The following is a 15842-nucleotide window of genomic DNA, read 5'->3' as shown; positions in this document are numbered from 1 at the left end:
TATAAACAGATTAGCTTAGGGACTGCTGCTTCCAAAGCAAGTATTAAGTTGTCAGAAGTTGAGGTATATATTAAATAGCTTCATTATTAGAATTTGGTTACTACTTATGATTTATAAATCCATCTGTTAAGATAATTTTAAGAAACAGCAGCACATCATTAATAAAACTTTTCAGTTCAGCAGAGCAGCATGCAAAGCAAACATCGTCTTCGGTCCGATATAAAACAGGGAATAGGTTTGAGTTGTAATGGAATTATTTTTTTAATGGAACATTTTATTTTCATAGTTTTGTAATGCTCCTTTCATTTCTTAGCCCGGGGCTGCTACGCCTGCTTTATCCTCTAAAAGTCGGAATAAACGGAGCTTGCTCGGCCACATGGGAAAGTCAGGCCTAGATGAAGACTCATCTTGACGATTTATGTCTGAGGAAAAACAACAAAGGTGGTGGAGAAGGTGTGTGGTGGCTGATGGAATCCCCGAGCAGCAGGGCTGGCAGCAGGGCTGGCCAGGAACACGCACACGGCACGAGCCAGCTCCGCTGGGAGCTGCCTGACAGCCTCTCTGGGGGGGCTCACCCGGGGGCTCCCCAGGCCCCATCACAGAAACCCCTCAGCACTTGCAAAGAATTAAAAAAAGGAGAGGGAAAAGGAGGAAAAAAAACAACAAAAAAACAAGAAAAGCCAACCTAAAAGAAATATAAAGGAAAATCAGCAACGATAATTTGTGGATGAAGCACTCAATGCTGCACCTTACAGAGCATTGTCTCTTGCTTGACTTTTTCAAGGAGTTGAAAGGACAGGCTGCACAAATTCCTTCCCCCCTAACTGTGATTTCCTGGTTGGCTCCAAGTGGTGCAGCAAGGTCAGTGAGAGGGATCTGGCTCTGCCACACGTGAGGGCAATAAAACCTCCCCAGGTTTGGGTTATATGCATTTTATTAGCAAGTGCTGCTGTGGTTTTCATCCCAAAGTCCTGTGCTTTTAGCTCAGGAGAAGTGGTTACAAATAGAACATTTCTGGCTGCAGAAGTGCTCTGGGTTGGGGATGTGGCTGTTGCTGTGCCCATGCACCAGGGCTGGGCATGGAGAGCGAGCAGAGCCAGCAGGGAGGGCACTGAGCACTGAGCAGGCTCCAGGCACCGTGTCCCAGCAATATCAGGCTGCTGATGGAGTTGAATATTTGGAATTATGGCCCTGACTCCCCCCTGGGGTCTGTGGGTGTCCCTCCCCTGCTGGGTGCTGGGTGCTATTCCTGGCTGTCTGTCCTGACCTTCCCTGGCACAGCTGCCCAGGGATTCTGCAGAGCCTGAATTTATTTATGTGTGAGCATTGGTGCTGATGACAAGGCTGAGTGATGGAGCTGTTTAGTTTCAGGGTCCTTGAATCAACAATCTGGGTTGTAGCACAGCCTGAAAAAAAGCTATAGGTAGGCTAGACTGATTTCACACTGACGTATTATTTATTTTTTTCCCCCAGATCCACAAAACTGGTACCTCTTATATAAGAGCCCAGGAGATAAAGTCATTCTGGAAAACAAATAGACCTTAGGCTTATCTGTGTGTCTGGAAGAACATTGCTAAAACTGAGAGAAAACAAATATTGCTAGTAGGATTAACTTCCTTTTGAAAACCAGCAATATCCTTTCGAGATCTTGTGACCATATTAGTAGCTGTCCTAAGATATAATTTCAATTAAAGTTCTTTTTCTTTTCTCACCATCTCATTTCATGGCTCAGGTCATTGAGAGCTGCGACAGCGACTGGTCAATAGAGAACCCTGATCACCTGGGATACCAGACCCAGCAAAGAGATCTCTGTGAGTCTTCACTTATCTGGTGCTGGGAATGTGATTTATGCCATAAAGAAAACATTTATAAGGAGTGCAGTAGAAAAGGAAATTAATGCTATAAAGCTGTCATGAGGTATTTTAGTCAGAAGTGGAACCAAGGCAAAGCTGAACTCTGCGATGGCAAAATGAAGTTCCTAAGGAAGTTATGAAATCTTGTGCCTGACCTTCAACCCCTCAAGGACATAAAAAAATTCCAAAAGTCTGCTTGCTCTTTGCTGTAAAAACACAGATGATTTTGAGGCTGCAGACTCATACAGAGAAAAGAATTAGGAGTGTTTTTCCTTTGTGATTCTGTGAGTGTCTAGTAATTAGTGCAACAGAAAATACTGATTTGATGCACTTGCCCTCGTGGATAGTTTAATTTGTCCTCAGATGCTCTTTGTCCCCATCCATCTACAGGGTGAACAGTCACTCCTCACTGCTGAAGCAGTGTGGTTTGCCAAGACTTAGTCCTGTACTGGTTTTTAGGGTTACACCCCTCTAATAAAGCTGGATTAATCTGCACCCTTTGCTAGAGGGTTTGGCCAGCCAGCTAATCCAGTGTGCTCTGTCTGACTGAACTCCTGCACTGGGAAAAGTGTTGGTAATCCCATAAGGGTTTGAAATTCCAGGACAATGTACCTGGGGATGCCCTGAGAGTCAGCTGTGGGCTGTGCTCTGTGTGAAAGCGCTGGTTATAAAGATGCACTCAAAATGCTGCCTGTCTGTACATTATTGTAATTATTGTTTCTGCTCAGAATATTTAAAGTTTAAAAAAATCACACCATTTCCCAGTGTAGTGTTAGTGTATATTTCAGCAGGAAAACCCAACCAACTCCTTGATCATTTAACAGAGGTGGAGCTGTGACTGAGTTTGTGCCTCTCTCATATCAGCTGAAGGCTTTATGCAAATATTTGTGAGCTGCTGCTGAAGGAAAAGAACCACACATAATTTTTATTGAATGAGCAACACGTATTTAAGATTAAATCCTTAATCTAATAGCTCTACTGCATTTTTTTTTTCTTACAGCAAATAAAAATTGGAGAAACTGGATGGCTTCTGTTTTGCAATCCTAGAGTGAAGTACCAAGAGACAGGAAAAATAAACTTCCCCCACTCTCTCCCTCTCATACCTTGGGTGCTGCCATCTGGAGCCTGTGCTATCTGGTAATATTAAATAAATGCAAAGCTAATTAATTCCTTTCTGTCAGGTTTTTCTCATTAGGGTAATAATAACCTTTCAGAGTTTGTCATTCACCAGTCAGCAATGTGCCATATGCTTGATGTCACATGATAAAAAGTATTCTCCGTTTGCCATGCTCTGGAGTGCCTCAGTGCTGCTTAGGATAATCGTTTGTTTCCCAGGGATGTCTCACTGACATATGCCACAGATGCATTGATTGTTTGCTAATACACTCTCAATCCCATCATTGCACATTTTTGCCAGCAATATTACTCTCATAGAAATATTTCTTCTCCATGAGCTCCATTTCCATTGGATATTGATGTCTAATTCCTAGAGGTGCCTTTTGTGGGAAGGGGTGTTAGGCTTCTGAAACTTGGAGGATGTCAGTGTGGGTTTGATGGCTTTGTCCAGCCCTGTGATTATGTCCAAACAGATGGTTAAGAATCAGCTTTTCTCAAAATCATAATTTTCTTTCTCTCAAAATGTGTTAACAAGGATTTACATAGGCAAAGTTAAATTGTAATTTCTCAAACTCTGTGTGTCAGCATTGTTACAAAAAAGCTGCGTGGTCATTTGTGCAACAGGTGAATGAATACCTCAGTGTCTGCAGTGGGACAGGGCTGCAGGAAATACAGAGGCAGCCTCATCTGCAACTAAATATTTAGGAATCCACCTTCATTTGTATTGTATTGAAAAAGAAATGTGTTGTTTTGCATTGAAAAAGAAACTTTGAAAACTGTTAATCAAAAGCTGTGCTGGTTTGGTAGGTGGAGAGCTGGTTCAGGTGGTGTAATAACAGCACAGAACACAGAAAAATAACATAGAACTTAGAATAACCACACAGAACATAGAAAATAACTGCATAGGACATGGAATAGTAACAACCCAGAAAATGGAATTAGAACATAGAACATGTAGTAACAGCACATAGAAACAGAACATATTAAAAAAACTGTGTGTGATCATAGAATTCGAGAATAGTCTGAGTTGGGAGGGACCTCAAAGCCCACCCAGTGCCACCCCAGCCATGGCAGGGACACCTCCCACTGTCCCAGGCTGCTCCCAGCCCCAATGTCCAACCTGGCCTTGGGCACTGCCAGGGATCCAGGGGCAGCCACAGCTGCTCTGGGCACCCTGTGCCAGGGCCTGCCCACCCTGCCAGGAAACAATTTCTTTGCTGTTTCTCAGCACTCCAGGTTCTTGTAAAATGTCCCTTTCCAGCTTTCCTGAAGCTCCACTTTAGGTACTGGAACACTGCAAAAATCAAGGTGGAGCCTTCTCGTCACTGAATATACTAGGAAAATTCCCATTAAACATTTTGCTCTTGGTATTTTCTGGTATTTTAATTAGGATATGTGAATTAGTCATATCTGAAGGAGTTTTACATTTAATCTTTCTTTTTTTTTTTCTCTAATGAGTTCAGCTCTTTTCTGTTGTCCATTCCACAAAAGCCAATTCAGTCTTAGCCACTCACTCCTGTGGCTCACCCATTTTGTGTTTTGATTCCTAATGGTGGAGTTGTGAATATCCTGTTCCAGTTGCTGCCTCGTGGGTTGAGGTCTCGTGCTCTTGGGTCACCCTTTGGATTGATGTGGAATGAGCTGAGAGCAGGAGCTGCTGCCTTCATGCTGCTGCCTTTGGTGGCACTTTCCCGAGTGACCCGGGATCGATGCCCTGTAACCTCCTGAGAGGAACTCACCACAGGATATTCATAACCCTGGCCCACAGAATTAAAACTGGCAGTGGCAGGCTGGCCTTGGAAGTCTTAAAAGGCAGAGCTTGCTTGCTGTGAAGGAGATACAGTAATGGACTGGAGGGAGGATATCCATATCAAAGCACCACCTTGTTAGCAGGGTGTCTCTTTATTGCTGTTATACTTTAAGAAATAATGAAAGAAAATTCTGCCTGCCTATTTCTTCCATGCTGCAGCCATCTCCACAGCGATACTGAGGTTTCAGTGCACTGAAGTGTTCCCAAATTAAGAAATGGGACTGTTTGCACTGTGATTATCAAGAGCAGATTAAGCCTTTATGACCCTTTCTTTTTTTGTTTAATGTTGGTTGTGTAAAGAATAAAACATGCAAAAAAGCACATTCATGAAGAACACTTTGAGGGGGTTCAGAACAATCAGTGGTAGCTGCTAAAAACAGTCTGTCATGCATTTCAGTCATCACTTTTAACGTTTTTGATCAGAAATCCCCACAATGTAGCAAACTAAGTGTCTCAGAAATGGGGTCAAACAAGAGGTTAATTCATCAGAGGCAAAATGATTAGCAGCAAAATGTTTGTTTCATGCAAGAATCATCCTCAAATCCGTCTGGTTTCCACTCCTAGTGTTGGGAATAAAGAGTGATCTTGCCAGCTCTCAGCCTTTCAGTCTCTGCCCTGCCAAGTGTATGAGAAGAGCCTGTTTTAAGTCCTCTCCCATTGAAGTTACTCTGCAGTGCAGCAAAACTGTACCAGCACGGAATATTGCTGTTGCACTTCTCTCCTCCCCCCTCCCACCCTCTTTTCCAGGATTTTTGTAGGCTTTGGCTCTGAAAAAGGAGCTGAAACCCCTTTGGACTGCGGCACTTCAGGCGTAGCTGCTGGGAAACAAATGCTGCAGCTCAAGGGAGCTGCTGGAGGAAAAGCTCCCTCTGAAGCCTTGTCTGAACCACGGGCATTTTGTCAAAGGTTTCACAGTGCTCATCTGCCCTGTTCCTGGGATATATCCCTGCTATACAGTGCGTGCTGCATGCACCCGAAGCAGCTGCTCTGGCATAGTAATCCACTCAAAAAAAAGGAAAAATTACATAATTGTTAAGGAAAAGGTGAGAAGACCTGTTGGGTGTTTCAGGGGGAGATTGGGACGCAAGGCTGTAGTCTTTGCAGAATAAAAGTGGAAGGACAGGGTTGCTCTGCACTCTTCAGACTCATCTGCTCTACCTGGGCTGCCTCAGGCCTCGGAAGCACTTTTGACACAGCAATCTTGTGCTCTGTCCAGGGTTAGCTCCTGAGGCTCTCAGAGGGAATTCCTGGCTGTCCAGCAATGCCACACCTGCTCAGCCAAGTGCTCGGTGTCACTAGCGAGGCTCATGGAGCAAAGTAGGAAACTCCTGAAGGAGTTCCTTTACTCACATTGTCATCCCCGAACCATGGAATGGTTTGGGTTGGAAGGGACCTTAAAGTTCATCTGGTGCCACCTCCTGCCATAGCAGGGACACCTCCCACTGTCCCAGGCTGCTCCACCCTCAGTGTTCCACCTGGCCTTGGGCACTGCCAGGGATCCAGGGGCAGCCACAGCTGCTCTGGGCACCCTGTGCCAGGGCCTGCCCACCCTGCCAGGGAACAATTCCTGCCCAAAATCCCATCCAGCCCTGCCCTCTGGCACTGGCAGCCATTCCCTGTGTGCTGTCCCTCCAGCCCTTGCCAATTGTCTCTCTCCATCTTTCCTGCAGCTCCTTCAGGCCCTGCAAGGCCACCCTGAGCTCAGCCCAAAGCTTCTCCTCTCCAGGCTGAATACTGTGATTATGTCTCCAGTGGTCAATTTTTATGCATCTCTCAGGTGAGAGGCAATGGTGGAGGATTTAAGGCAAGAATAAACTCTGTAATTGTGAAAGAAAAGCTGCGTACTCTGTTGCCAGTTTGGTGGAAATAATGAATTAAAATCAGTTCCAAAGGACACAGTGTTGAAAACAAATTTTCAGCAGCATCACCATCACTGACTAGGAGAGGGGATGTGTCATGTGCAGCACCTCTGTGAAATCTTCTCCTACAAAGTATTGAGCTCTTTCAGGTAGTTCCATGTTCTGCTGATTGATCCAGGAAGATATTGTAAAACAGTTGGTGTCTCAGACCAAGAACATGGCAAAGAAACTGTGGTGCAGACTATGACAAAATGAGCCAAACCAGAATAAAGTGGTGCTGAATTTGTAACTGACAATTACAGTTCAGGAAAGTGATCTCTGAGGCTTTAGCAGTTTCCTTAAATCCTCAATTGTATGGATGTCAGGCAGCCTGAGAAAGGGGCTGTAAGAGAGGCACAGGGCATTATTTTTCCAGCATGAAGGGCTTCAAAATGCTTCCAATCTGGGCGCTCTGTGCAGGACTGATCTCCACATCTGAACAAGGATAGAGCAGAGTTAGGGAGCAGAGAAGGGCAAATAAAACAGAAAAGGATGGGAAGGTCATGCTACATAAAATGAGACTCCTCAGTTTTTTGGAAGGAAGGCTGAGGGGGAGAGTATGGCTGAACTTTGGAAAGTCACAGAGGCAGAAGCTGAGGTGAATAAAGAGTAGCTCTGACAGTCAGAGATTCGGCAGTTCTGGATGAAACCAGAGGAAGGACAGTGACATAACATCACTTTCAGAAGGAGATCATGCAAATTCATGGACAAGATTCAAGATAGATCCTACCAGGAACAAGCAGGAATGTTCCCCTGATGCCTTCACCCAGAGCTTGTGGGATGGCCACTGGTAATGGCCAAGTTTCTGTGCCCCCCCAAACATCCTCTCAGTGTCATTGGTGGTCACAGGTGGCTATGCTCCATCAGCTGTTGGGGCATGGCAGAGTGGGACATTCCTCGTTAGCTATGCAAAGCTGTATAATTACTGAAATGCATGCAAATAGGTTAATTAGGAAAGGAATTAAAAATGCAGCGTTCAGCTTAGTTCACTGTAGGTTCCAGCTGGTAATTTGTGTAGGGAAAATGCCACAGAGCTGAGGATGGGAATGTCGCTGTGTCTGTGCAGGGAATGCTGAATGATGAGGGCTGGAAAGGCATCCCCCCTCTCTCTTTTGGAGGAAAGAGGTGATGGGAGGGCAAAAAAGCTGAACTGAACCCTGTGGTTGTTGTCAGTGGGGTATGGTGTGAGCCATGTATTAGATCTGTTTGAAAAGTGTTGGGAACTTAGTAAAACAGGGGACTTTAATTTCTGTATCTATCATGGAGTTCAATGGTGATGGCATTCAGTAGGGAAATTAATGCACAGGCAAAGGTTTAAATGGCTGGCTTGATACAATTTTTAATGTGCTTGCTCATGGCCAAATATAGGACCGTCACCTGGAAAACATTTGGGGATTTTGCAGAAAAACGTTGTGACACAGCCTAATCACTTTTGTATATAAAAGTGTAGCACTATTTGGTAGGATTTTCTGGAAATAAAACCCTTTTCTTTTTAATGTAAAAGGTGCCTTTCAATTGTTCCATTATTTATGGAGAAACGAATAAAGCAATTCCATAGAAACAAATCAATATGAACCATAATTGATAGCATCGCCATAGTCTCTTTGACTTTTCTCTGTGCACAGATAACAAAGCCCAGAACAGAACTCCATAGGAGGAGGAAAGTCTTGAACCTTAAATGCTAAAAATGAAGCTGGCAAAACCTGGCTGGTAGTTTCTGAGCCAAGCTTAATCTTGTTTTCTGCTCGTGTTGCTCTTGGTTTGCAGGTTACAATTAGTTGATGCCATTTTGAGGTGTAAATGAACCAAGTTTTTCCACTGGGGTTATTCAAATTTCCTTGAAAATATCTCTGAGTTAAAAGTCCTTTGGGTTGAAGCTGAGAGAGTTTGGCTGTACTACGAATAAAGGAGATGCTGGGAGGATCTAACTCTTAAAGGGAGGATCCTTAATGCCACTTCTCCTTCTCCAGCACCATTCTCATCAACAACTGTGCGTTATCTCTTCAGAGCTGGGTACAGAGGGAGCCTCCAGGAACAGGGGCCTGATTTAAGGCCATTTTGGCCCTAGCAGCTCCAGCAGGATTTTCCTTGTTGTTATCAAGGAGTGGAGATGTTATCAGCACTAACAATGGTCTGTGCAGCCAGGGGATTTCCCTACTGTGCCATCAAACCTCTTTTTGTGAGGGATTTTGGAAGTGGCGCAGGGAGCCTGGCTCGGGTTGGTTCTGTGGCTCTGATTGTTGGGAGCAGCAGTGGTGGGAGAATCTGCAAAAAAACTTCCTGGGCTCTGCAGCACTGGCTCTTTTTTCCCCCCCCCTTCCTGTTGAGAATGAGGCTCAGCACAAAGATAGGAATGGATTTGCAGTTGGTTCAGATCACTGTAGTCCCACTGAAGCCAACCAAGCTGAGCTGATTTACACAGAGTGTGTCCAGAGGCGCTCCCAGCTGATGGCATTTTAAAGCAGTGACATTTAAAATGAATCAGTGCCACTGTGATGGCATTGCTCTCCATCAGCTCAAGAGCACAACAGCTTCTCCAGGAAGCAAGGTTGTGATAAAGCTCTTCCCACTGGATTGTGTGTTATCTGGTGAACAGGTTTTTTCTAATAAAAAGTCCGTTTCCCATCAAGTACTTATACCAGGAGCCATAGATAATAATTAAAAAAAAATAGTTTGACCTTTTATGAGAAATGCTGTAAACTTTTGCAGCAAAATATTGATTTTAGTGTATTTGAAGAAAAAAAGTTCCAGGATTCACCTTTAGTAGGAGAGAAAGTCAGAAGCTCAGCTGGAAACATCTGTAGTCAAAACCTGTGTCCTTCAAGTGTTCTGGCTTACTGTAGTTTGAAGAAATAGTTCTAAATATGGATTGGAAACAAATATCAGTTGAGTAAAATTTAATTAGTATGCTTTTTAGGAGATTCCAGAATGGTGGGGTTGTGGATTCTCAAGTGTGAGCATTCATAGCCTGGCAGTGGGAGAACAAAGCAGGGGGACCTTGGGCAGGAGCCCTGAGGGTGCTGCTCTCAGAAAAGCTCTGGGAAGAGGTGCTGGAGGAGAAGAGGAACCCTGCCCGATTAGTCCTCAGATCTTTTCCACAACTTCAAATCCACTGATACCACAAACACACCAGCTTGCTCTGTCCTGAATGTTATTAATAAAAACAGACCTTATATGAATAGGAGTGGAGCTCTTGGCAGCACAAGATGAAACTTCACCAAGATATCAGCTGGCTATCAACTGAGTCTCCATGTAACTTCCTATGAAATAAAGATTCAGACTTGTGGATGACAATCAGTACTGGTTTGCCTTCCTCCAGTCTCCTCTCCTTTTTTTTTTTTTTTTTAATTCAGACTAAAAAACCTGCCCCACTACGTGTCAGTAAGCTTTTCCTGGCATTTCACTTACACATTATCTCTATCTGTGCTGGTTTTGCATGGGTTCTTCTGTGTGTGCAATCAACTAATTCTCTCTTATATCTTCAGCAGATAAGACAAAGAAAAATCAAATTAGAATGAAACAGTAACAATTCTTCTAAAGATCAAAGTGTAATAATAACTACAAATTTTAACATGAAAAATTATGCAGTGTTGCCTGACCAGCTTGGACTTCTCGTAGCTTTCCAGTGGTCCAATTGATTATTTTGAATTATCTCCTGTGTAAAATGCCCCAACCTCCGAGTAAAGTGAGGGGGAAAATACTAGAAGTGTAAGGGTTAATCCAGAGTTCAACTTATGCATATGGTAGTGCATTGATTTATCAAGACAGCAGTTAACACATGGTATAAAATATTTCCATTTACTGCTGCTTTCATTGCCTAAAATTTAGTAATGCCCTGCTGTGACTGATACTTGGAGAGAGAAGGGTTGTGCGGTAATGGTTGGGAGAAAATGGGTGCTCCACAACAAAACCAACTATCTTGGGATGGAGCTGGTTCTCCTGGCACGTGACCGAAGCAAAATCACTCCTGTATCAGTTTGAAATTCAATTTGAAATCAGGGCAGCAGAATAATGATGTGGTTTGGGTACCATGTGCAAGCAGTGTTCCTCTCTGTGAGACCTCCAACATTAAAACAAAGATATCTCTGATATATTTGAGTTTCCAAGAGTTTTTGTCATAGTTACACGTTTCCAAACTCTGGTTATGACAAGCCAAGCACTGGCCTTGATTCCTTGCTTCCAGAAAGAGCCATTCAAATTCAGGTGGTGTAGCAGAGATGCAGCAGCTTTGTTACACCACTCCAAAGTGTCTGGGAACGTTATTAAAACTGATAAAGTCCTTGGCTTGCCTTTTAAGGGAAATTGAGCCTAACCCAGGCATGGTTAATTGTGGGCCCAGTCCTGACATCACACCTGGCCAAGCACCACGGGATACCTCGGGGACTGAGCCACAGGTTTGCCCTGTGTGCCCAACACACACATCAGTGATTCTGGGGAGATTCATACCTGAAGGATATAAGGAGATTCCTCCAGATCCTTTTTCTGCATGGGAGGAAAGGACCACTTTTCCTTTCCCTTTGGGCTGCAGTATAACTGTGTGTCCTTGGGTTGGTTCTGTGGCTCTGACTGTTGGGAGCAGCAGTGGAACTGCTCTCACAGATAATAAGTGGTGGGAGAATCTGCAGGGAGAATCTGTCCAAATGCATTTTACAGCAGTGCAAAGGTGTAGGGCTTGGACAGGTCTGCAGAGGGGCCATGATTGCTGTGTGACAGGACAGAGGGGGCTCAGAGGCACTGCACATCTCCAGCCCTTTGGAGCGTCCTTGGCAGAGGGTTTGTTTAGAGCACTTCCTGCAAATGCTGCAGGAAAGGTTTCCTTCTCTGGGTTGCTTAGTGATGCATTTCCGTTAAATATGGGGAATTCAAAATAAAGCTTATTTCTGATATTGGAAAATGAGGATTCTGGTGGAGATCCTTTTTTTTCTTATCTATATATATATATGTATGTATTTCTATTGCATACAGTAGCAGCCTTGTCATTGTTCCATGCAGTGCATTTGCATTTCGTCTGTGATTTGCCCACGAGTAAGGGAGCTGGACAATTTCCCACATCATTCCAGGATTTGTTGGTGCCTTATGCACAGCATCCCGAGCACCAGGGATTTGCCTGCAGAAGTTTAGCCCAAGTGCATAATCAGACATCTCCCTCTGTATAACAACTACAGGGCATACCCTCATTTGTTCTGTAGCTCCGGGAGGCAGAGCAGTTGGTAGAGTAGGCTGTATGCTATTCAATAAACTATTCTCTCAGAAACACATACTCTGAGGCAGTTATTGTGCAAACTGATTTTTATCTGAATGCCAGGACTTCATCTGGCCCCTTTCTCTGCCAGTGTGAAAGTATTATCTTCTATAAAACTGAAGATGACATTAAGATCGGGATAACCTTTTGGGGGAATGATAACGAGGTCTCTTTTCTGAAAGATGATGTCACAGAAAAATCTGTAAGGGAGCATGTATTTGAGTGAGTAGACTTACAGCTGTCACTGTTTGAGTCCTGTCTGTTCCAGAGTGTTGCCCTCTCTAAAAAAGAGATTACAAGGAGACTGGAGTGGGACTTTTCCCAAGGGAATGCAGTGATAGACAAGGAGGAATGGCTGCCAGTGCCAGAGGGCAGGGCTGGATGGGATCTTGGGCAGGAATTGTTCCCTGGCAGGGTGGGCAGGCCCTGGCACAGGGTGCCCAGAGCAGCTGTGGCTGCCCCTGGATCCCTGGCAGTGTCCAAGGCCAGGCTGGACATTGGGGCTGGGAGCAGCCTGGGACAGTGGAACTGGGTGAGCTTTAAGGTCCCTTCCAGCCCAAACCATCCCATGATTCTCTTGTATCTCTGTGCTGCAAGAGTGTGCATAGAGTCAATGGACTCAGCTGAGTAAAAGGGATTTCTTTGCCTCTGCCATGGTCTGGGAGCTCATTAATGCTACCACTGCAACATGTGCCTGCAGCAGTGCTGCAGCTCAGACCAGAAGTCTGATTTTTGGAGCAATCCATTGAGAGTCCTCATGAGACACTCTGGCTGACAAAACAGAGTGGTCTATATGTCAGCGTTGGTCACTTGGCACCAACTGATTTATTTGCTTGCTCCTTTTGAGTCATCCTGCATCCTCTTGTAGTCGTGGATTTCTGGGTGCTTTTGAGTGGCTTCCACTGTTCATACCGTAAAACTGTAGGAAATTGTAGGAATTGTCTTGCAATTCAATTTCCTACAGCTGTAAACCCACCCAAAGCAAAATAGTAGTGTTCAGAGGAGCACAGGTCAGTTCAGAGACAAGCTTCAACTTTTTTAGTACTTATTCAGAGCTTGGAAAATCTTTGACATTGCTGTCTCTTGCTTGAAGCATCGTGTTCTTTGATCTTTATGTTGTCTCATCTTTATCCGCTCTGTTACAATTTCTCTTGCTTTTATAGCATCTGTATTTTTCCTTATGATAAGTTTTGTAGCATTATAAAATGTCTTCAAGAATTACTTTATTATTTCAAGCCCTCAAGACATTTGTCTTTATTCCACAATCTGTTATTACCTTCAGTATTATGCTACCTTCTCTTCTGTCTCTGTTGCAATCTGCTGGTGCTCTTCGTGTTTCTGCACTGTGGCTCCTCTCTTGTCCACACTGACAAATTAATTTTCAATCCTACCCTGTGTGTATACACATTCTCATATTTCTCATTCATTACTTTTATTGTCTGCTTCATCCTACAGTTCTCATGTTGAAGCATAGAAAACCAGTCAGCTTCCCTGCAAAGAAATCAGATTACTCTTCCCACCTCAGATGGACCCTTACTGGTACCTCAAACCGCCTTCTTAGAAATTCCATGAGTTTTTCTCCACTGCAGATTGCAATATGATCATCTATCAAATGAGATCCAAATTTTGTGTCTTTTCAAAAGGTTGGACTGGCTGTGAGGGGTTAGCACACAAAGCTGTCCAACCCTGGGCAAAAGAGCAAAAATGGAAAGCAGCTCTGCTGCTCTTGTGGGGGAAATGCTGCATGTGGCTAGTGAGTGTTTGTCACAGCACCCCCTGAGCTGGGAACCCTTCAGGTGTTTGTCACAGCATCCCCTGAGCTGGGAACCCTTCAGGTGTTTGTCACAGCATCCCCTGAGCTGGGAACCCTTCAGGTGTTTGTCTCAGCACCCTCTGAACTGGAACCCTTCAGGTGTTTGTCACAGAACACCCTGAACTGGAACCCTTCAGTGCTGTACCAGGGGATGTGTGGGGCTGAGAGGAGTAAAGGCAGTCTGTGCACAGAGGGGTGATGGCAGTGCTGCTGTGTGCCTGGATTTGTATGGAGAGGAGGAGGCTCGGCCCTGCCAGACAATTGCAAACATGCTCTGAAGGAATATTGCTTCACTCAACTAATAAAGCAATGCACTGCTGTTTGTGCTGCTACCAACAGTAATCAGTTTTACTTGTTTGTGGGGAGCAGATTTGTTTCAAGACCTGTCAGTAAGACTCAAAATCATGGTTAACATATGTGTATGGTGAACTAGAGCCTGGATTTACTATAGTCATGAATTAATAGGCTCCTAGATTTTAAGAGTTCAATATGATTTTTTTTCTCTGCCTATCCCCTTTCAAATGCCTGTGACATCAGTATGCTGAGAATGCTCTGAGTGGATTTAAATCTTTATTTAGCTGGATCTTCTGGTTCGTCCAGGGAATTCTACAAGGAAATATGTCAAATTTTTCCCATTAGTGTTGAGCAGATTGAAACACAGATGCTGGCTGTATACTGTGATCTAAATCTCTATCAGATGGTCTAATCTGGCTCTAGACTTCACAGAGACTTTCAGAAAACCCTTTAGCACTTAGGTTCTGATAGGCAGCTTTAAGACTTGTTAAATAGGTTACCAAGCTCATGTACCCAGCTCTCACTTTTTGCAGATTAGAACAGTGACAGCACTGGGGGAAGAAGCCCAGGTTTGTGCTGAGGAGGGGGCAGGGAAGGAAGGTTTGAGAGGGTGATAGTCAGTGTGGTGGAAAAATCAGAGCTGTATCCTGAACTCAGCAAATAGCAGTGCAGTTTTTCTGCACCACTGATATTGCAACTGTTTCTTGACAAATCCCTTTATGCTCTGTATTGAAAACAGACTCACAAATAGAGCTCTCTTATGGGGAATTCAATATATTTCTTATGATTCACTCTAAGTCTAAATAATTAAAATATGTTTGGGGGTGTATACCAATAATATTACTGCTGTGGTAAAATTCTGCTGCACCTTTTGGTCAAAACTCTGGTATCTTCAGAAGGGGAAATGAAAATAAATGGTAGCAGAGCAAACAAACCGTGGAATATCATTAGGGTCGTAATTGATGCTGTTGCAGTTCCTGCAGGTCTGACAGTGTGATCATTTTGGATAAGTGTTTTATTAAGACTGAGAGCCTGAATCTCCTGTTCATTTATATTTAGGAACTGAATTGACACATTTTAAAAATAGACATGGCTAATATTCTGAAATAACAAAGAATATGGAGAGTTCAAGGTGTTCTGAACTGCAATACAAAGAGGTTGCTTCTCTGAAAATTAGAGAGGATCAATGTGTGCTTGTACTTTGTTATGTTAATGGATGCTTCGAGCTGCACCACAAGTTATTGGATGTCTAGCAGACTCCTGGGATTGCTTTGAGTGTTTTTGATGCTCTTCATCAATCTGTTCAGTTATTCCTCTCAGTTTCTGAGGGCAGCTTTCATTGCTGCAAATTAGATCTCCTATTTGAAAGGAATCATGTGTCTAAAAAGATAAAGACAGCCCCCAAATCTGGCCCAGATTTAAGATTATTTTTCCCTTTCTTTACATTCCATCCTTGTCATTATTCCAGCCTGCATCTGAGAACAATGCTGCAGATTTCTGAGCTTGGGGTATTCCTTCTCATTCAGACAATGTATGGATAGTACAGTGCTTTTATCTTTAAGTCATGCCTGCTCTACACTCACATTTACACTAAAACCTGAGATTAATCCATCCAGCACAGGAATTGTGGCATTTAAAGGCACCATGCACCTCGATGATGTGCTATGACAAACTGTGATTTTAATTAAATGTTAGCCAGAATTTTGCTCTTTGGCATTGTTTAAACAATTTTCCTGTTTGCTAGCATGTCAGTTTAGACAAAGGAGGGAAGAATGGGCAACACAAGATGTTCAATAACACATAGCAGTGGTCTTCC

The 15842-nt window shown here is 43.8% G+C and overlaps 1 long non-coding RNA gene across 1 annotated transcript; it reads left to right on the top strand.

Annotated features, from left to right (window-relative positions):
• Positions 1-331: 331 nt before the first annotated feature.
• On the top strand, positions 332-2978 carry LOC148222306 (uncharacterized). The gene is made up of 3 exons (XR_015806175.1): positions 332-453; positions 1733-1811; positions 2854-2978. It is a non-coding gene; the product is annotated as an uncharacterized LOC148222306 (long non-coding RNA).
• Positions 2979-15842: the final 12864 nt, after the last annotated feature.

Source organism: Sturnus vulgaris, chromosome 12 (genome assembly GCF_052056855.1).
Source record: "Sturnus vulgaris isolate bStuVul1 chromosome 12, bStuVul1.hap1, whole genome shotgun sequence".
Classification (NCBI taxonomy): domain Eukaryota; kingdom Metazoa; phylum Chordata; class Aves; order Passeriformes; family Sturnidae; genus Sturnus; species Sturnus vulgaris.
This window is presented reverse-complemented; position numbering and strand designations above follow the sequence as displayed.